The 24,137-nt window shown below is 33.1% G+C and overlaps 1 protein-coding gene across 2 annotated transcripts in view; it reads left to right on the forward strand.

Moving 5' to 3' along the window:
• LOC126737473 (monocarboxylate transporter 2-like) overlaps positions 1-24,137 on the forward strand; it is a 670,913-nt gene that overhangs the window by 539,434 nt on the left and 107,342 nt on the right. The gene's annotated exons all lie outside the window — the stretch shown is intronic.

Raw genomic sequence — 24,137 nt, forward strand, 5'->3', positions numbered from 1 at the left:
CAACAATTCCGGTCGTTTTTGGCATTTCGGTTGACCGATAACTTTACTACTAACTGGAGGGGTGAGAGGGATGTCGTTTAGGGAATATAATTTTTTATCTTTTATTCGCGAGTTTACATGATGACAGGATGGCTTGGCAAATTAATTATTTATTGTATTTTTAGTGGTACAAAATGATATAGATTTATTGAAATGTGAATTAAATTTATTTAATTTGAACCTTTTTTTGTTGGTTTAATATTAGAATATACTAAATTATTTAAAGTTTTAATTATAAAAAATAATTAAACTAATTATTTCAAGAAATTGACTTAAACTCTGTTAAAACAGGCAAAAAATTGACTCAACATCCCAGAAAAAAGACGAAAATCAAGTGAAACCTTAATATAGTTTTCTTTTATTTCTTCTAGGCAGTCGAGATCACTTCCAGAAAAAATATAATTGTTTTTAGCATATGAGGGGATTTTTTTCTCTTAAGATCTGTTTCGGCCTCAATATAGGAGAGAATGTTCCACAATCAGACTAAGCATGTAATTTTAAAATTCCCGCCGCAAGTTTGACGTTTTTCGTTCGGATAGTGCGGTTATACACGCCGATGTGGTAAACAAAGTTTGAACGCTGTTCTCTTGGTTTTGGCATTTTTTAATAAAAAATCGTTTTTCAAGGTAAGTTTTTTCTATCGTTGATATGATATTATATGCTCTAATTTTTCTTCTAAAACTAGTATTATAAAAACAACCTTTACATCAGAATTTGGGCTATTTTGTCGACATTTTATAAGCAAGTTTACTTTTGTAGGTTATGTATGAAGGTCACAGTTAAATTTAATTTTGTATTGTAGGTTGTGTTCCACCTTCAGACAACATGACACTGTCTGATTGTGGAACACAACGCTTTTTTGGAGTGTTGTTGAAAAAGTACTTGTTTTTGTAAAAATTTTATTTATATTTTAGGAAAAATGGCTCGAGGACGTCAGCGAAAAAGGGCAATTTTATGAACAATCCGTGAGAGCTGCTGTTAGAGCAGTCACCGAAGAGAAGATATCTTTAAGACAAGCAGCTGAAAGATACAATTTAAAATTTCAAACGGTTTATGAATATGTAAAAAGGCAAAAACAGAATCCCACCAAAGAGATGAAAATAGCTCCAAATTATGCTTGTAGAAAAGTGTTTTCTGAAAATCATGAAAAAGCCCTAGCCGATTACGTATTAACTTGCTCAAATATATGTTACGGACAAACATTCATTAATATCAGAAAACTGGCTTATGAAATGGCAACTATTAATAATTGTAAAATTCCGGAAAATTGGCAAACAAACAAGGAAGCTGGGCGCAAATGGTTCCTTGGATTTATGTCCAGACATGCAGAATTAAGTTTTCGCCAGCCGGAAGGATGTAGCCTCTCCAGAGCGACATCATTCAACAAACACAATGTTCGCCTTTTTTTCAAAAATTTGGAAAAAGTGTTTCAGAACCATGCAAATTTTTACAGCGGTACAAGAATTTATAATTTAGATGAAACTGCCGCCACAACCGTCCAAAAACCGAAAAAGATTGTTGCTCAGAGAGCGCACGAAGCGCACGAGCGCCGAACGAGGTTTACTAGTCACCATTTGTTGTATTATATCAGCATCCAGGAATACAATACCACCAGTAATGATTTTTCCACGAAAAAAGTTTAATCCTCGAATGACTTATGGAGCACCGCATGGTACTTTGGGATTGGTTTCCGATTCTGGATGGATGACTGGTGAATTGTTTTCAAGGGTTGTAAGGCACTTCATTAAACATACGTCCAGCACAAAAGAAAACCCTTCTCTCCTAATTTTTGACAATCACGAGAGTCATCTAACGATAGAAGGAATAAATCTAGCCAAGGAAAATGGAGTGATCATTTTGACCTTACCGCCACATACTTCCAACAAGCTGCAACCTCGGTGTTTTTTTCGTTTAAATCATTCTACAATACTGCCTTACAAACATGGCTTTTAGAGCACCCTGGGATACCTGTTTCTATTTTTGATATCGCTGGCTGTGTTGCTTATGCATTTGAAAAATCGATGACTCCCGCTAATATCAAATCCGGATTTCGAAAATCTGGGATTTATCCCTTCGATAAATTCATATTTACAGATGACGACTTTGCAATTAGCAGTGTAACTGATAGGAATGTGGATCAAAACAATGAAGAAGCTCAACGACTTATGGATCCAAATCAAAGATCAACATCAAAATGCATTGAAGAAAATATAATGTCAGACTCCTTGGTTTCAGTATCAGTTAGTTTAAACACAACACCTACACAAAATCACAAAGAAACTTTCGTAAATCCACAACAATTTAAAGGATACCCAAAAGCTGAAGAACGAAAAAATCAGAAAAAGAAGAGAGAAAAAGCTAAAAGTATTATCGCCACGGACACTCCAGAAAAGATCGCCCTAGAAGCTAAACAAATGGAGCGAGAAAGAAAAAAGAGTGTTAAGAAGAATAAGGTCGTGAAAAGAAAAGTAATCGATGAAGACTTAACAGACGAAGAAAATGAAGACGCGGCGATGCTTGTAACCGAAAGTTCCGATGATGATATTGATTTTGTAGGAGAAATTGATCCACCACCACTTCTAGATAAGCTTAATAAAGAGCCAGAAGTTGGCGATTTTATTTTAATAAATTTATGGACAAAAAGAAAAAAATGTAATACATAGCTGAAGTGTTTTGTAAAAAGGATAAGGAATGCGAGGTCAAATTTTTAAGAAAGCCCGTTAAGTATAATAACAGCTTCATTTACCCCGAAATAGAAGACGTCTCATTGGTATGTTTGGAAAACATTAAGATGGTGTTACCAAAACCAACACATGTGGGAACAACAAAGCGGCAACAATCTTATTTGAAGTAAATTTTTCAGCTTTAGAAGTTCGTTAAAACATTATTACCTGTTGTCTTATTGTGGAACATGCAGTGTCTGGATGTGAAACATGTGTGTTCCACTAACAGACAACTGTCCTTGTTAAACAATCGTTTTTTAAATTAGTTTTTGGTTTATGATGTTTGTTCTACCATAAAAACTTATGTTTAGCCTTAGTTTATTTTAGTGATAATCATATTTTGGTTGGTTCAATAAACAAGGTCAATACTTAGCAAAATCTATTTTGTGTCTAATTGTGGAACACTTTCCCCTAACAAATAAATGTAATAATTAGCATAGGGTCTTCAAATATTGAAAGGCTAGAATTAGCATTGCCGTGGAACTATGGGCAGTTTGTTTGCTTGCAACATCGCTGATGCAATGATGCCAATTGCTTATGTAGAAATGACAAAAAAAACACATTTTATAATATCATAAAAATTTGTCACTTATTTTGACAGGTGCAAAGCAATAATATTCATCTTAAAATAAAATAAGATACTCTATAAAGAAGTCAACAAAAAAGTTAAATGAATATATATAACGTATATTAGAGAAAAAGGTAACAACATCGCATCGACACTCGATCGCATTGTTGATTCCACCGACTCAAGTAATCTTTACCAGTGACGTGTCAAAAAATATTTGCATGATAAATATTGATTATTAATATATTATGCTTTCAATTATAAACAATATTACCATTTATGTTAATATTAACACTTTATGGAAATTAAATATTTTCTAACTATTTTAAATTTCTTAATAAGTTTTTATTATTCTACGTTTATGACGACGAATGTCCCTTGATATGATGTTATGACAATATTGGTATTTACTTGTGAAAAGATCGGCTTAAGTCGCCTTGTCCCCACGTGTTTGTATGCGGCACAAACGACACAAGTTTTAACTATCGTAATAGTTCACAAAAACATGAAATGACTCAACCTTTTTGCTTTTTAACCAAAAACTAAAGAAAAAACACAAAACTTCACAAATGCCGAATGTAAACACAAAGCCGTTTGTCAAGATGACATTACGCAAGATGACATCAGCTTTTGACTGCGTTGTTACCATTTCAAATTTTTTAGAAGCGGTTTTAGAAATAAGAACGTTAATATTTTTTTGCTTTGAAGATGTTTAGGATTAGAATAACATATATCTATTTCTACTTTTTATTTTTAATAAAAAATCTAACATCAATAAATTAAATTAACATTATTATATATGTTAATATATAGCTGAAAATTTCCTCTTTTGAAAATGCGTCTAAACTTGACAACAGAGAATCGATGAATGTGTTTGTAAATCTAACACCCTTGCTCCTGTGTAAATGTTAAACTCAAATAAACTTGTTGTTTAAGGCGGGTTATCACGAGTCGATTTTCGTTGAACGATTTTTGTTAATCAACTAAAATTGAATCAAATTTTTGTTCACACGATTCAAGGAATATCGCACTGATAGTTGAAAGCAAAATGGCGACTGACGAGGTTATCCACGCGGGAATCCGTGTCATTTGTGAACTAATAAATAGGGAATTGAGAAATATTCTATCAAGATGTAACAAGAAACGTGTAAAATGTAGTATCTGGATTCGGAACTGGATTTCGAGAAGACATAAGTTAGGTGATTCGTCAACACTTTTAAAAGAACTTACTGCAGAAGATGTCGGAGGATATCGGAATCATTTAAGAATGTCAGAGAAAAAATTTGAAGAACTCCTTTCTAAAGTTCCATTGAAAATAAAAAAAAAAGATACAATTATGCGTAAAGCACTCCCAGCAACTATAAAATTTCAGATTACTTTTAGATATTTAGCAACAGGAGATTCATTCTGTACAGGGTGGCCAAATAAGAATGCGAGGTACTGTATCTGGGAAACTATTCATCGTAGAAGCTTGCGATAAAAAAATTTATTACTAAAATGGCCAAGAGAATGACCTGGAAAATATTTTCAAGTTTCTAAAATGGCCGCTAGGGGGCGCAACTGCAATCTTGAATCTAGAAAACTGATGTTTCTGTAAATTTTGCTGAATTAACCTAATAAAAAAATAGCTGATTATTAAAGTAGAGACTAATCCGAACCTTTTTTATTTGAATAGTTTTGCTGTATCTCTAAAAATAAAGTGGTGGGGGGTGTTCAAAAGTTGGCTTAAAACACACCCTGTATACTAAAAACGCCTTAGCCGATGTTATCAAACTTGGGCTAGTTGAAAAGAGCTATTATTAAGCTACGAATATTATTATATTTCATGTTTTTTTAACTTTACATCTCGCCGCTAGAGGGCTTTTTTCGGCTTTCTGACACAAATGACTAATTTTCTCAAAAAACTTAAATGCGTTGATATGATTTTTTTTCATAGAAAAATAGCTAAATGATGTCTAAATAATCTTGCGAAAACCGCAACTCGATATTTTGTTCCTAACCTAAAATATAGGCCAAAGAATATTTTATACCCTTAAATTTTAATTTTTTTATACTAATTATTTTGGAATTTTTTTAAATTCACTACTTTTGAAAACAAAATTTACCATTTTTGAAAATATTACCTTATATCACTAAAAGGTAAGTATTAATAATGCTTATATCAAAAAACAGACCTATTTTATGTTATATATTCACTATGGATATAATACGAAAAAAATAATTATTAGAAAGCAGGCCATGGAATGCAACAAAACAAACGTCTACTTAAATTATAAACATTCCTCAAATTGTCAATAGGAAGTTGTCAAAAGTTTTACGTTACTTGAGCATTTTTTGTTTTTGCAAAATGCGTTTTACGAACGATGAAGCTGTTGATATGCTTGCGGTTTATTTTGAATGTCTTCAAAATGCTGCAGTAGCAAAAAAAGTTTATGCTGTTCGATATCCAAATCGAAGTCCTTGCGATATTAGATTTTTTCCCCGATTAGTGGCGAACTTACGAGCCAATGGTAGTTTTCGGCCTAGGTTTCAACGGCCAAGAATTAGAAGAAATGTGGACAATATTAACAGCGTACTGGGATATATTGAAGGAAATCCTCATGTTAGCACAAGAGCATTATCCCTTGAATTAGGCATATCAAGAACAACAATTCAAAATATTTTGAAGGACAATAGGTAAATTCTAATAGCCATCGCTATATATGGATTTATTTAAGTTCAGCTTTTTTTTTTATATATTTATAGAATGCACCCATATCATGTTAATTTACATCAGACATTGGAAGAAGCAGACTTTGACCGTAGGTTGGACTATTGCCATTGGATATTAGGCATGATACGCGAGGACAGAGATTTTTTATTTAAAATTCTTTGGACCGATGAAGCCACATTTAATAGTGACGGTAGAGTCAACCTGCATAACATGCATTATTGGTCTGCAGAAAATCCGCATTGGTTGCGTGTTCAGCACTAAGGGAAGTTCAGCACCATGGACCATATTTTTTTGAGCAATCTCTAAATGGCAATGTTTTTTTCGACTTTTTGGTAAATCAATTACCGTTGTTGCTGGAAGATGTGCCACTGGAAGTCCGGCAAAATTTGTTTTTGCAGTTGGATGGATGTCCAGCACATTTTGCTAGGAATGTGCGAGAGCATATTAATAACATTTTTCAACAGCGGTGGATTGGAAGAGGAAGCCTGTTTCCATGGCCTCCGCGATCCCCTGACTTAACCTGTTTTGATTTCTATTTATGGGGGCGGTTAAAGGACATTGTATTTTAGACTCAGCCTACGACTACGAGAGAAGATATGAAAAACCGCATTCGTAATGCAATACATACCATACCGAGAGCCGAAATTGAAGCTGCAGTTCTATCTACCCATGAGAGGCTTCAGCAATGCATAGAGCATGATGGTCAGCATTTCGAGCATTTACGGGGGCATTAAAACCCTTTCTTTTTAAAATCGGTCCTTTATAGGGCCACAACTTATATTATAAAAGAAATTCGAAATAAATTATTTTGTAGTTTTTATAAATATTAAGGGATTTCCATATAAAATTTTCTTTGGCCTAAATTTTAGGTTAGGATGAAGATATTAAGATGCGGTTTTCGCAAGCATATTTAGGCGTCATTAAGCTATTTTTTTGTATAAAAAAATTTATACCATTGCATTTAAGTTTTTTGAGAAAATTAGTCATTTGTGTCAGAAAGCCGAAAAAAGCCCTCTAGCGGCGAGATGTAAAACTAAAAAAACATGAAATATAATAATATTTGTAGCATAATAATAGCTCTTTTCAACTAGCCCAAGTTTAATAAAATCGGCTAAGGCGTTTTTAGTATACAGGGTGTGTTTTAAGCCAACTTTTGAACACCCCCCACCACTTTATTTTTAGAGATACAGCAAAACTATTCAAATAAAAAAGGTTCGGATTAGTCTCTACTTTAATAATCAGCTATTTTTTTGTTAGGTTAATTCAGAAAATTTACAAAAACATCTAGATTTCTAGATTGTCGCGAAAAGGTGGTTTCTATTAAAAGACAAATTTTTTGTTGAGAAGGTTCGAAAAGGGTATACTTTGTCAATAAAAATGATGAATGACACCTTACCTTTGGAATTTCTGGATGTGAGTGTCGCAGGGATCCCTGATTTCCTCTGAAGAACTTGACTGGATTCTGCTTGTTTCAAAGTATTCACTTAGATTAGATTTTCTTAAAAACAATGTAGACTTTTGCGAAAAAGAACTTGTGAAGAACTGCTTTTGAGAATTACCTTTTTTAATATACTTTTAGAGAGAGACGACTGGTGGCGCTTCAATCGCAAGACTGCTAAGTCGTCTGCGCATCCAGGTGCCAACCAAGTATTGCCAATGTATAAATATAAAAATTTTACTTTAGACGCGGGAAATAATTGTTGCAGCGACATAGATTCAAGATTGCAGTTGCGCCCCCTAGCGGTCATTTTAGAAACTTGAAAATATTTTCCAGGTCATTCTCTTGGCCATTTTAGTAATAAATTTTTTTATCGCAAACTTCTACGATGAATAGTTTGCCAGATACAGTACCTCGCATTCTTATTTGGCCACCCTGTACTTTGACTTTTATGTATCGAGTACCAAAAAACACTATTTTAAATTTCATTAAACCCATCTGTGAAGCAATATATGACGCGTTACAAGAATTTATTAAGGTAAGAAATATAAATACATACAAACGAAACTATATATTAATACATGCATAAATATTGAACAGCAAATAAAAATATATTCTTAAATAGTAAAGAAAATCAAACACAAGAATTCATCCATAAAATATTACATAATGAATCTAAATTTACAAGTTGGCTAGGGTTTGAGATATAATATCCGATGTTTCTACATTACCAATATTTTCACCGTGTTGTTCTGTAGGAAGATAGGAAAAGTTTGACAAGTTCTCTAGTTCCTCAGCCACATTTGAAGAGATTGAGGAAACAGAAGGTCGACTGTGGTCGTAACCACCCTGAGAATGCAGCAGTTGTAAACGCTGCTGTGAAGTTATTGCCAGTATTTTTTCTTGATACATAAGTGCATTATACAGAGGTAAGTTTCTCAACTGAGTTGCTATTAGTTTTCCAAACGTGCCGAATTCATCTTCATCTACAGTTTTGCTTCGTCTACTAATTTCGGCCAGTTTATCTAAGGCTTCATGAAGCTAATGTTTGAGGACATTTTCCTTTTGCAGACCGGAGGTCCACACAATTGTTTTGTAGGTTTATTTCCTAGCTGTGGTTTTTTAGCTGTTCCTTGTAAATTTGGTTCTTGATTTATAATTGGAGGACCGAGCGGAAATTCGTTTTTTGTTTCTTGTATTGGGTTTTCCTCAAATGCATTGACAGAAGTATCCTGAAAATTATGTACCTATAACTCATATTTTTTTACAGGTTTCACAAACAGAGATGAATGGCAACTAATTCAAAGTGACTTTTATAAATGATGGAATTTTCCTAATTGTTGTGGGGCTATCGACGGGAAGCATATAGCATAATTTTACTTGCGTCTGTAGACGCCAACTATTGTTTCTGATATATTGATGTTGGTCTAAACGGCCGAGCAAACGATGCCTCAGTCGTCTCCAAATCATTTTTAAATCAATCCTTGCAAGAAAATACCCTGAATTTACCTAAAAATGGAATTTTTGTGGCCGATGATGTTTTTCGTTTAATAACATGCATTTTAAAACATCATGATAAAGTTGGAATAGGTCGAACTTCTGTGGAAGCGATTTTTGTCGTTCAACAAAAATTGAAATATCGGTTCTCACGGGGATTTTTATTCGATTTTAGTTGATCAACGAAAATCGTTCAACGATAATCGACTCGTGAGAACCCGCCTTTACTAATTCTAGCCTTTGGAAGTTCAAGATTATTCGGAGCATTAGACACAATATGTTATAAAATACTTTTGGTAATCTTACCTCATATAGGTATCTCAGCTAATACTGTTAATTTTTTTTTTAATTTTCTGCTTGATAAGTCCCAGTCTATCAGACTTGAGAAACATTTGCCATATCCCATAACTATTTTGCAAGAGGCTCCGCAAGCGTCAATTTTATCCCCATTTTTATAATGCCATTTACATCTCCTTTTTACCCATCTATCTGTAAATGTTTCTTTGAACTTGACGCGGATGATACCCAAATTTATTTATCCTACGACAGGATCGATTTTGCCGAAGGCTGTAAATCTATGAACTTTGAAGAATTGGATAATTTAAATACAACCTCCTTCGATCATTCTCTTATGTTAAATCCAAATAAATGTTGCGTAATGCAATTTTATAGAAAACCTGACATTGAAGCTACTGCACATTCATCACAAAATTCAAATTAATGACGTAGAGTTACCTATGAAAAATAATGCTCATAATTTCAGTGTTTATTATGATAATTGTTTTTAACGAAATTCAGGAACACAATCCTACAGAAATATTCTTTTATGTCAGAAACATACCTTTATTGACAACGTCAAAAACTCTAAGCTGATTCGCGTTGGCTGCCGTTTAATTGTTTCCAAACTAAACAACAAAATTAATTAAAATTTTACGAAAAGCAATCCCTTTTAAAATCCCATAGAAAAATCTAGAAATGCTTTGAGTTTTCTCTATTGTTTTTGAAGATGGAGACCAATAATTTCAAGAGAATACTGACAGTCAAAGCAAACAAGTATACAAATTGCAGAAAATTTAAAATAGAGTAATTTACAGTAATTTAAGGTAAATAATATAAATAAACCAAATGGGGCCTTCAAACAAAATAAACTACTTAAAAACTAGACACTATAGGTGAAAATAATAAGCTTAATGTAAGTGGAACCCTAAACAAACTTAATCGACTTAAACTTTAAAATACGAGCAAAACATTACGTACAAAAACTATGAGAATAATTAACGCATTTACATTTTCATAACAATACATTAAGATTGACCGCTCATGTTTCTAAATGCACACAGAAGGCATTTGTTAGACTAAAATTGCTACACAACAATAAGCACTTAATTTGTCAGAAAACAAAACTTATGCTATGTAATCTGCTAAAATTTTACCAGTTTACTAATAAATTTAAACTGTTTAGTAATACAGTTAATTTACCAGTGACGTAGTCAAAAAATATTGACATGCTAAATCATAAAATATATTTGAAATTATAAACAATATTACCGTTTCTGAATTCTTTATGCGTTTTTTTAACGTACTTCATTAAAGAAAAGTAATGAACTTCATTAAAGTAAAATCTAATAAAAAAAATATTTTTTCTTTCCACGTTTCTCCCTTGATATGATATTATGACAGTATCAATACTTGTAAAAACATCGGCTTGAATCGCCTTTTTTCCATAGTGCGTCCTTTTTCCTTTTACAATCAAAAAGTAAAGAAAAAACACAGATTTGCACAAATGCCGAATGTAAACACAAAGCCGTTTGACGAATAGCATTTCGGAAGATGACATCAGCTTTTGCTTGCGATGTTGCCATTCCAAATTTTTTAGATGCGGTTTTAGGAATAAGAATGTTAATTTTTTTTTTGACTTGTAAGATATTATTTTTGTTCTTTAAATTAAATATATCTACTCCTACTTTATATTTTTAATCCAAAATGTAACAACAATAAGTTAAATTAACAATATTATATGTGTTGATATATAGCTGAAAATTTCCTCTTTTGAAAATGTCTGTAAAATTGACAACAGGGAATAGTTGAATATGTTTGTAAAGAAAACACCCCCCTTGCCCCTGTGCACATGTTGAACTCAAACAAAGTTGTCGTTTACTACTTCTAGTCTTTCAATGTTCTAAGCAATTTACTAAATTATGTTCTGCATCTGGATAGAAAGGCATGTCATAATTTAAGTGATTGCATTTTATTACTGTTAAACTTTGTGATATTTTTTAATCTTACTCGTGCAATGTAGTAAAAAATTTTAATGATCGAATTTAAGACTTAATATTGGTAAACTTTAAGGGTTGCCAGGTAAGATAATTACTTCAATCACTCATTCAAGAAGATGCTCATCATCCAGCGGATTCAATAGATTCTGAATTAAAAAATGGATAAACCTATAATGACAAGAACGATTTTGCAATAAATTTTAAAAATATGAATAACTTTCGTGGAGCAAATTTTCATGTGTTTTACAACTTGCTTTTGCAGCAGTATTGGTCGTGTTAGATAGGTCAAGACAATGTGGAGGATATCGCTAATATATATTTTATATTAAATTCCATTCTATACTCGACTCAGCTGTGCCGCGAGTTTCAAAGAGAAAATACCCTGCTTGGTTTTGAACTTCCATCCAAAAATAGATAAACAGAAAAGCAAAGCTGCATAGAAAGTGTATAAAGCATGGAAATACAAAGGCATTTATAAATTTTACGCAGCTTGGAAATCAAATACGGACGGATATAAATTTAAGCTACTGAAATTATATCTCAAGAATTGAAGAATTTGAACTAATATTAAAAGTGGCCCTAAAAATTTTTGGAATTTTGTTAAAGGTAAACAAGATGTTTCGTCAGTATCCGGTTGTATGAAGTTGGAAGTGCATTTACTTAAATCAAAACCAACTTCGGATCCTGATTTAATTTCAGCAAACTTGATTCGTGATTGCCGTTTTGTTCTGCTAAAGCCGCTTAAAATACTATTTAACCTACGCCTTAAATCTAAAAAACTACCTAGTTTGTGGAAAAAATCCAAAGTGTGTCCTATATTTAAAAAAGCAGATAAATCAGAAATTAAAAACTACAGACCAATCTCAATTATTTGCAATTTTGCTAAGATTTTCAATACTCAAATGTTTTCTACTGTTGCACTGAATAACCTTTAAAAGTTTGATCCCATAGTTCTAAAACACCGGATAAGATCAGGTACGTGCTCGCCAAAGCTCCTCGTCTTGACTTCGCCATTTTCTAATGGAAGAATTAATACATTATTTTCTTAAATTAAAACTGAAGATATTATGAATTTCTATATGATGTTCTCTGCGTTTCCAATAAACTTTCCGACTATTCGAGATGTGGATGATAGCGTCGACTTCTGCATCAGCTTATAGATGCTTTTCTTAAGGTTGAGCAGTTTCATGTTTTCGATCAGGCTCTTTGGTATTACTCCTGTTGTTAACACAATAATTGGAACTGTCCGCACTTCTAGATCCGCACAATCTAGATCTCTGTACTTAACAATCTTTTCATTATGTTCTGCTCTTAGGTTATTATTATTGGGAATAGCTACATCAATAAGGGTTGTCTTCCTAGAAATTTTATCGATTAGGATTAGGTCAGGCCTATTGTTACTTACTCGTTAGTCTGTGAGTACATCGCGATCCCAATACAATTTGTGTTGATCATTTTCAAGAACTGGTTCCGGCTTATAGTTATAATATGGTACCTTGGCTGCCGATAAGAAGCTTAGTTTTCCTGCAAGCTCTTGATGCAGTATCTTTGCAACTAGATCATGTCGTTCTTCATGTTCCGTTGGTGCAAAAGTTTGACATCCACCGGTGACATGCTGAATAGACTCCGTTGTCTCACATGCATACCTACATCTATCACTGTGTACCGTCGCGTCGGGTCACCTACGACAAAGTTTAAATAATTTCTTGTTGGTATTACTTAATCTTGGATAGCCGCAAGAAATCCTTCAGTTTCGGAGAAAAGCTGTTCCGAAGTCAACCAGTAGTTCGACTCCGCTATGTCGACATACTCTTGTTGAACCTCGTGATCATTCCTTCCATGTACTGGTTTTTCCATCGAAGCTTGCATTTTTTCTTGCTCGGTGCGATGGTATATGGGCAGCTCAAGCTCCTGTAGTTTATGTGGTGTTGAGTCGTCTGCTTCACATACGGCACGATGAATGGTTTGATGTGTCAGCCTTTCTTAAGAAGAAGGAACGCAAGTTACTAATTTGCTAAGTTAGCTGCTTCTCTATGTCGGTCATTCCTTTTCCTCCCATATGTCGAGGTAGCGTAGTTCGTTCTACTCACTTCACTCCGCGGATGATGCTTATTGGCTTTCGTTAGGAGTGTTCTAGCCTTTCTTTGCAAATTTTCGATGTCCGTTTTACTCCATCCTATAATACCAAAAGAGTAGTTTAATGAACTGACTCCATATGTATTGATAGCTTTAAATAAGTTTCTGCTGTTAAGATTTATTTTAAGAAGTCGTCGCATTTTTGTAGTGTACTTAGTAGTCAGCTCATTCTTTATAGTTCTATGGTCTATTCTTTACGCCTGCTTTATTCCTGGATATTTATAGGATTCTTCTTCGTCCATAGCATATATTATCTGACCGTTTTTTGTTTAAAAGTCACCTGGTTGTAGTTTACCCTTAATAATATTTTCCGCTGGGCACTTATTTAGTCCAGAGATCATTCCTATATCATCAGAAAATGTTTCCACTATTTTAAGCATCTGATCTAGTTGTTTTCGTGTTGCTCCAAGAATTTGGCTAGCGGGTTCATGGAAAGGCAGAACTAAAGTGGACTTAAGGAATCTGCCTGGAATATACCCCTACGAATAGGAATCATATTAGTTCCATTGCAGTTACCATTAGGCACCTGAAGTTGTATTCATGTTCGCCAAGATGCCATAGCGAATTCTAAAAAGGAAATTATGTGGTTATCTATTTTATAAAATTTAGATACATTAATAAGCTATTTATGTAGAACTGCATCAAAAGTTTTTCGGTAGTCAATGTATGCTGCGAAAAGGTTTCTCTTGTTGTTAAATGCCTGATTTCAAACTACAACGTCGATAATTACCTGTTCTTTACACCCCATGGCATCTCTGGTACATCATGTCTGTTGATTCGCTAGGATACTATTTTGGTCACAATGTCTGTAAATACGTTCTCTAATGCAAGATGTAATTAGTTTATAGAGTGTGGGTAAGCATGTTATTGGGCGATATTTAGCCGGGTCTTGAGTATTTTGGTAGTCCTTGGACAAGATAAGTGGTGCCTTCTGTTAAAAAATCGGGCAAATTCTGAGGTCAGTTTAGAAGGTCGGTCAGTTGTTAATGTGTTGACCACAATTTTTTAATCCAGTAATTTTGGACGTGATCTGGGCCTGGAGCTTTCCAGTTATGTAGTTTTTTTATGACGTTAGTCATTCCGTCAATTAAAAATGGTTAAAATGCCATTGGATTATATGCTTGGCTCTTTGCTCGTTCTTCGGTCAGCCATTCAGTGTCGAGGTTGCATTTAATTGAGTGCCCCAGAACTCCTCGATGTTTTCTTTTGGGTAAAGGCTAATGCCGGTGTTTATTGGAGAAGTGTCGTTAAGCTTTCGATAGAATTACTTCTCTGAGCGTTCAAAAAGTAAATTATCTTGTTTCCTTTTATTACTGGATTTATACCTCCTTAAGCGACGTGAAAAAATAGATATCTTTTGTTTAAGGGTGTCTAGGCATTGTTCCAGATTACATTTTACTGGGTCCTGCTGTGTATGTTGTTGGGTCTGACGTATTATTTTCTCTACTTTTTTTGTTATTTATTATTTTTAATCGCGTTTTCGTTTTTAATAACAATCAAATCGAGTTTTAATAATAGTTGTAGCCGAACAGTAGATTATCATATGAAGCTGTTAATCAAGTGTTGTAACTGTAAGAATTAACATTAGGATGAATGGCAAATTTGCGGGAAGTGTTAACTCTAAGAAGAACTGGTCTTGTTGAGGGGTTTGTGCCTTCATACTCTGCCAGTGCCCTTCTAAACTTTGTGTTAAGTTTAGAATGCATTTCATCATTATGTTCATTATTCTGGTCTTCATTTTAGGTTTCTTTATTATCACTTCTGGTAATGGTGCTTGGTCTAGCGGGTGTAAGTTTTCTTCCGCTTCTGTTCTCTCTTGGTCGGCATTGTCCTAAAAATTATCCCTTCCTTCATTTAAGACCTATTGATCATTTATTTCTGCTGCAATTTCCCTTTTAATAGAGTTAATTCGCGTTTCTGGGATCAAGTTGTTTCTAAGAATAACATGGTATTGGTCAGCGACTCTCTGCTCAATCACGTTCATATTTGGATATTGTCTGTGTTGCAGAATTCGGCATGTAGCTGTTGTCTGTAGCCCATCATTTTTTGCCCCAGATTTGTTATCTTGAAGAAAATGCGCATTATAGATTCATTCGTGGCAGATATCTATTTTAAGCGCTGTCTGGTTAACTCTGCTTGAGTAAGCACTGGCTAAGTTTCCTGCGCAACACCTTCAGCAGGTTGGGTCCTGATTGGTGTTTGATGACACTGTGCAACTGGAGGTTGGAGTGTATTATTATTATTATTTTTCTGTTTTAGCTCGCTGATAGCGGTGTTGTCAATTTCATCGGCCTGAAGGCAAGATGAATTTTGCTATGGTAGATTTAGGAACTTTCGAACAATGTTGCATGTATTCAGTATAACAGATTTCTGTATAGTGACAATCGTTCAGGAGAAAAGACCCAATGCGTTTAGGTTTTTGGACAGTGTTAAAGGGACAATTCCAGTGGATGAAATAACTAGAGGGAGTATATATACATTATCTTGCCACCATTGTTGTTTTATCTCGTGAGCTAGATCTGCGTATTTAGCAAGTTTAGTGTGTGTCGTTTCTAGGACATTATTGGTATTTGGCACTGCTATGTCAATTAGAAAGGTTTTCTTTTGGGCTTTTTTTATTAAGATTATATCTGGTGTGTTTGAAGACAGCGTCCTATCGGTCAAAACAGTTCTGTCCCAGTAGAGGCGAAAGTCGTCATTTTTAAGTACAGTTTCTGGTTTGTACTGGTAATAGGGGCAAGTTTCGCCAATTATATGATAAAGTTTTGCCAGTTCTTGATGAATAATTTTTGCCACACAGTTATGTCGGTGCAGATATCCGGCAGCTGATAGAGATGTATTATTATTATTATTATTGGTTTTTAAAGGTGGTAGACAATGGTACAGTGAAAACATCTTGTCGAACTTGCATTGTCTTATTTATTTAATGTAACACGACGTTTCGGTTGGAGATACTTACCAACCGAAATGTCGTGTTACATTAAATAAACAAGACAATGCAAGTTCGACAAGATGTTTTCATTATTATTATTATTATTATTATTATTATGTGATGGTTGCTTGTGTCTAATAATTAATATGGAATAATTTATTAAAAACAACAGGAAAAACGTACTCAGCTACCTGAAAAAAGCCAAAAACTAGTTTATCATACTAGAACGCTTAAAATCTACTTTATTTTCTAAAAAAAAAAAATACCAAGAATAAAAACAATCATCAGAAAAAAGGACTGCAATGAAAAGATTAAATTAAAACGACCAATGAAAACTAATTCCTGGAAAATCAGTAGTTTTTTTCGTAATTGATCGGAAATGTATGGGTAGGATATTTATAAATATATTTCCCTCATCCATGTGAATGTTATTCAAATTCTAAAAAGTAAATGTTAAACTTTATATCATTAATAAAAAATTTTTAATTAAACTGAAAATATGCAAAAAAATTCCAAATCTCCACATGCTTCACTCTGACATTGTTGTTACTACTAAACCTACAATTTTCAATTATTCCGTACGGTGTTAAAACTTTCGCCTGCAAATAAACAATTGACCGAAAACTCCCGATATTCCATTTATAAAAAAAATACAAAAAAACACAAAAAAATCCCAAAACAAAACAACGTCCGAACAAAACCGGGTGCATTTTTACTGGCTTTCCGATTTTAATTTATCTGAATACCGATAAAAATCCATTCGGGTTGATTTCTTGGCAGTAACAGGGCAAAAGTAGCCTCCGAATCCGGAAATCCAGGTCATATCCAGTAAATAAATAAAATATCGGGAAAACGAAGAGTATTGCGGGGGCTTTACGGCTTATCGAGAGATTGTGGCTAATCAAAGCTGTACGCGGGGAGAATTTTTTATTTTTTGAGAGGCAGTTTTGATAATTTTATACGTTTTTTTTTATGCAAAAACTAACGTCACAATGATATATAAAACAATTTGTCCTGAATTATAAACTCAAATCAGCAGAATGCCTTTTAAAAAAGTTTTATTTAAGAAATAAGCTTAAAACTAGTACATTACGTTAGAGCTGTATGATTATAATTAATTTTACAAATATGTGAAAACCTCCTAAGAAAGAATAAAATATAATACGCTGATGCTGCTTTTGCTGCAAAATGGAGGCTTAGATGTGCTATAATAGGGATGGGTTTATGGATATAACTCCCGACATTCAGGTTGAAAATATTAGCTTTTTCGAGTAGCAAAATTTTGTATGTCTAAAAAAAGTGCGTTTGCAAAACACTCAAACAAATAAATTTATATTAGGAACTTAGAAGTTAAGAGAACAAAAGAAAGAAAAAGAGGAAAACGGAGAACCAAAAATTTAATGATTAAATACGTACAAGGTGTACCAAAATTAGGCTCATTAATCAAAGACGTGTTCGTGCAACACCGACTCAAAGACAAGGCCTTAGTGCTTGGCGCGTGACGTCATCGATGTGGGCCACCGATTTTTAGAAACCAAGGGATTTCATATGCTAATATCTCAATATTTGGCTTATTTTAAAAAATGCTAGGAATAGAATAGAGTTCAGGAAACATTCAAAGGTATGTTTTAGTTCTGGTTGAATGTCAGGTTAAATATTATGGTGTAATATTAAATGCAGACTCCCAACTCCCCTACATCTGCGCCAAAATTCAACATATGTATTTAGGTATTTATAATAATTTTTTTATACCATCAAGTAGTAAAAAATGTTATTATATACACATAAATACATATATTGAACTATTCCACACCTTGTCATAATTAAGAAAATTTGAAAAAAACTGTCATAATCAGGAATGTCATATTAATTCATCAAGAATCATTTAAAGTAAATCAATTGGATAAATAACTAAATTAATTACCTAGGACCTACATAGTCTTTAGATTCAAATATATATTTTATATGTTTTTTTGTAAGTAGACTATTTAAAGTTATAAGATAAACTTGATAAAGAACTATTATATTTTAATTAGTAGTGTTAGTGGTTGGTATATTATATAGTCTACTTCGTTAGGGTATCCAGTTTTCTTTTTTTACTTGTTTTTTTTAATTGATCATTATTCTTAGTGCAATAATTTTTTAAAAGTGTATTGGATATACTTTTAATAATTATCTTTAAAACATCTATTGCATTATGACTAGTGCATCCATCAAAATGTAATACATGTTTTTGTGCAATAGAATATTTCAAAATTAACTGTCTTTTGTTATAGGTTTGTAAAAATATATCCTCAAATTCATTTATTAATCTGTTAAAAATTATGTAAGTCAAAGATACAATATTTACAACTTGGTCTTGGGGATATAACAGTCCTTCACGATTTAATTTATTAATTAGGTCAAAATTGTCTTCAACGATAAATTGCTCATTAAATACCAGTTTTCCTTTACAGCTGTCACATTTTAGCTTTTTGATTGTAACATAGCAGCAATAACCACCTAAATATGTAATTAATGGCAATATGTCCTCGATGCTCTGAAAATGATCATAATTTACTGAAATTTGAGACAACAAGGTTTGAATTTGGGAAAAGTTCTGGAGAGCAATTATCATCTAGGTCATAATCGGGAAGCTCATAGAACTTATTAATATTAATAGGGCCAAGCGAGACTGAAGTGTTAATATAGATTGAATTCTAAGTCTCTTTTCTGTCTCATATAACTGTCGTACAGAGATGTGATAATGACCGCCTGCCATTTGTCTATATTTACCAAACCTATCTTCAAGAGGATCTGTTTAGAATTTCCCTAAAAGTACATAATTCATGTTAAGTTCCGTAAAACAGAATTTGGTAATTTCGAGCAGTCCATAAACAGTATGGCTGAAAGCAGTTCTGGTTTGTCGAGTAAGAGTTTTAGTTTTAATAATTTTTCTAAGAATTCAATCTTGGGATCTATGTCAATACCAGTGAGTGGTTTTTTAACAAATGGTTCTTGAAATATGTCTCGTTTATGTTTGCCTTTGAATGGGGTTCATTCAAAGGCACATTCACAATTCACATTCACAATTTTCCACCATGTTGTTATTATGTGGACAAAATCAGCAGTATCTTCAGAAAATGGTATACGGCTACCAAAATGCCTTAATGCTTCTACTACGAAAGAATTAAAAATTTTTAAAGAGAGTTTAACATTCTGTCTTTCTAAAGATGAGGGAAACAATGCTTTTTGGTATAAAGAATAGCCAAACTTTAAAAGCTTATCATACTCCAGTTCATGTAATTTTTTAATTGCAGAAAAAGAAGCACATTTTTTCTTCGAAGTGTCAAAATCATGAAAATAAAATTTTTGGTCTGGTTTTGAGTTAAGCCAATTATTAAATACACATTGAAGTAAGTGAACTGTGTCAAATAGGTAAAATAATGGTCTCTGATTATCTATTGGATGAGGATAAACAATGTACCCAATAAATGTACCCAATCTCCTCTAAATTTTCAATAATTGTCTTAATAAAATTATGAAGTATGTCTGATGTAATTTTGGAGATGGGAGCTATGTGAACTACTTCCTTAAAGCTGGAACACACACTTGTAATCATAAAAGTAAATTGCCGAGGAAGCTAGAGACTTATTATTGACTGATGTTCCAGTGATATTACCACCTTTATAGTCCATGTAAGGGTCAATATGAATTTCATCAAAAAGTAGTGTCACAAATCTCTCATTATCCTTTAGTAAACTAAACACATTTCGGGCATAAGTTAAAAACATTTTTTTTATCTATGTGGGGATCGGTCTTGTGTTTGTTACAAATACCCATTATAGTTTGAGGATGTGGTAAAATTAGGGATCCATAATCTCTTAAATACTTGTACGCATGAGGACTAATAGTATAGATTATAAAAGTCAAAATTATTGTACTACTTGAATATCTGTACCTTTCCTTTGCAGTTGTAAGCAAAGCTAATTGTTCACAAATAAAATCTAAAGCATGCACTATTTTGTTGTCTTCAATGTTTTTAAAACTTTTTAGTATGTTTGACACAAAATCGAACACACGTTTCATTTTATTTATGTCATTTGATGGTTTGACATGATCGAGAATAGTATTGCCAAGGGTATTGGTAGCAGTATTTGGATTTAAGTCACAGTCGGGGTTGTCATTATTGGTAACATTTTCCTCCAAAGGCAGGGTAATAATAGTAAGGTCTATTGCTTCAAGTATTGCATATAAATCATCTAAACTATGGGAAGTATATGGAGTTTTAAATGTTGATGTTAAAACACAAACTGGCTCGCTATATAAAAAAGTTTCAACATTTAAATTAAAATTAAAAACAATTGCCCAATTAATGCATGGACCAGGTGTGTATTCAATTTTAAAAATTGTTGCTTTTTGCTGTCTTGAGACTCACTGTGAGCAGTAAACCAATCTTTCGGTAGTTTAAAAGCAGAAAATTTTTCAATAAACTCTTCAAAACTGTCAAAATTATTTTGTTTCTCATGCTTGCCAAAGTCAATTTTGCTTAATTCAAGGGCTTTTGCTAAATTCAACTCGTCAATATTTTTAAACCTTTCATCTTTACTTGGCCGTATTTTTATAATTTTTGACAAATAACTAGGGCAATTTAAAAAAATAGATGGTGTACAGTCTTCTTTTAGCCGTGGTTTTAGTAATTCTATTGTAAATATTTTACCTGTGTTGGAATCTTGAACTTGAGTACTCTTTATTATACTACCTTCAGGAAAATGAGCTTCACATACTTTGGTGTTGTTTGTGGGCTCAAAGTCATCTCTGTGTATGGCTTTTACCCATTTTCGCCTTAGATTTATATCCTTAGGAAAACCGAAGACATACACTTTAGGTCCGTTTTTATAGTTTCCGTTACAACCCGGAACACAACACTTTTGAGGCATATTTACACTCTAATATTAACTACAAGCCGAACTAGGAGAAAAATATTAAATTAAACACGAACTGAAGTATTAAAGTCTGATATAAACAAATAAAACCGCGGCGCCGCCCGGCCGGCGCTCCGGAGACCCGGTTTTTCCGAGGATTTTTCTAGTCCGAAAGTACGATTTTGCGATTTAAAAGTACGCGAAGAGTTTACATAAATATAACATACGCGTTTCGCGGAAATAAACAGTTCCGATTTTAGAAAAAAACACAAAAATGAGCTAATGTTTACTGCGGATCTCGTCATAAATACCGGCAACCGCAGAACATAAATATAAACAACCTAACCTCTCGTTTCATCAGGTGGCACAACTAGTAGATGCGCCGCTGTCAGATTTACATAGAAAGAACTCCTATTGGCAAGTAACAAGGTATTAGATAAATGATAAAATTTGAAAAAATAGAAGTATAAATTATGAAAAGAGAAATAAGGATGCACTCTTTTTTTTAACTAAATTCTAAAGTAAGAGCAGTTAAAGATATAGATTTAATTATTTTAAGATAGTAATAGAGCATCCTAATGTTCACGGCAATCTGCAAAGTCTGGCAGCGTTGCAGGCAGCCTTCCGCGGACGAACAACGGCAGCGTCAACAGCCGAATTCACCTGAAAATCAACCAGAAGTGCATGGCCCAAACGCGTGACGTCACGAGCAAAATTTTTTGGAGCGCTTTGTCCTTTTGTAGAGGTGTTATTGGTTCGTGGCTGTAATACTGATTCAATATACAACAATGTGGCTAATGGTTTTATGATATCTATGCTATAGGTGAGACCTAGCTGCAAAGCAATCTTAAAGGCTCAGAACCATTTGCCTAGAATCGTATGCGTTTTTCGTGCGACTCGGAATCTCCAAGCCCATGGCTGGAGTATAAACCTATGCCACTTTCTAGATGTAAGTCACTTTTCTTTAGTTGAGGTGTAGATTGTAAGATTAGCTTGTCAACTTATCACTTTATTAATGTTATCGTATTAAATATACCCTCCGAAATAACAACGACTTACTATAAACAGTACATTGAAGCTCCGTATTTTGTCGAAAATAAAAATGTATTAATTTTTGGTGATTTTGCAACGAACAATAAAATTAGATCTCAAGCTCAAGATTAATGCAAATGACTTTAAATGCAAATTGCTAAGCAACTTTTCATCCATGCTCGGTTTAGTGCAATAAGACTATAAATAGTCGTACTTTAGATTTCATTTATTCTAATTTAAATTCTGATGCTCTCTGCCCAATGATCGTGACTAGTGTTGAATCACGTAAGCAGTTCGAAGTTTATGAAAGTTTTTTTTAATTTCAGGAAAGCAAATTTCGCCTTACTATATCATAAAATACTTAATACTGATTGGTCTTGTGTCATCCAATGCATTTCAAATGTGTCACCCAATACCCTTCATACCAAACCTGCATTGGTGAACTCTATCACAAGAGTTCTAGAGAAAACTTACGAGTCACATAAACAGAATCCTCCTAAAACTATCAATAGAGACCATATCCAGTTGGATCCAAATTGCCCCAAGGCTGCTGAATCTAAAAGAATTACATTTAGATTGACAGGCTAAGGATCATGCACGGCTATATAAAAAACATATTTGCTACTATCCAGAGACAAACAATTAAAATGCAACAGGACTGATATGTGATTCAATCTGCAAATACTCCCTGAAAGAAAATGAATTACACTTACAACTTTTGGGAGTTGTAATTCTTGAAAACTATTCATACATACAGAAGAGTTTAACAAACTGAAATTGCAAGAGTAATAGCGAATAAAATATTGGGTCGGCATAAGTCAGTTAACCAATTTGCATACCAGACAAAAAGAAAAAAAAACGATACAGAAAAATCGCACAAATTCGGTAAGGCAAGCACCGTTGCCGCGTTCGCACTATTTTTAAAGTTAACTGACTTATGCCGACCCCTGTATTACATGCAATAAAATTTTTAAAAAGATTCATTGATTGGTATCTAAGGAGGTAAGTCTGAAAGACAAGCACTGCATAAAGAACTAAAAGGAATTTTTGGGCCTCATTCGTACGTCTTCAATAGTCTAATTTTAATTTTTAATAAATACAAAATAAAAGACTTAATCATCTTTAAAATGTGTGAATAAAAATACTGTTTGAACGAGGTTTTGGTTATCAATGAGTTTTTAAGATATAGTAGACTAAGTTAACCCTCACAGGACTATCTTGTATATATGAGCTTTCAGATGTTAATCAAGCTTGCGAACGTTTTTATAATATTTTACACTATACAGGGTGAGTCGGGAGGCACGCACCAAACTCCAGGTAAATATTGTACACTTAAAAATAATTAAAAAAAAACTCATATGCGATTCTCATTTGGTTTAAAAAATATGACTTAATTATAAATAAAATTTTCTACATTAACATAGTTTTAATTATAGCGGTGTTTTAACAAATGTTCAATGAGAATGCAGTGGGTTTGTAGTGCGATTTACAAAATGAAGACGAAGCGCAAGAATTTTTTCATGCATTTAATACCTTGTAGCATATATATGTTAAAAAATATATTATTATTATTAAATGTATTTAATTGCCAGAAAAAACAGATTTATGAAAAAATTTGTCTCCAAAAACAAATTTTTTTAACAATAATCATACTCAAGCTGATTCAAGCAAATATTTAATTTTTTTTCAGGCACTTTTTGGCTTTTCTTCTGTCAATTTTTGACCTTTTAGTTAATTAGATTTTTCCCATGACCCATTAGTTAATGTGCCTTCTTTGAGCAATTTCGGTTAATTTTTTATCTCTTTTAATTAAGATGATATCTAATAGATTTCACAAAACATCGATTGTATTTTTTTATGAACATTTAAAGTAATATCA

This window comes from Anthonomus grandis, chromosome 6 (assembly GCF_022605725.1).
Source record: "Anthonomus grandis grandis chromosome 6, icAntGran1.3, whole genome shotgun sequence".
Classification (NCBI taxonomy): domain Eukaryota; kingdom Metazoa; phylum Arthropoda; class Insecta; order Coleoptera; family Curculionidae; genus Anthonomus; species Anthonomus grandis.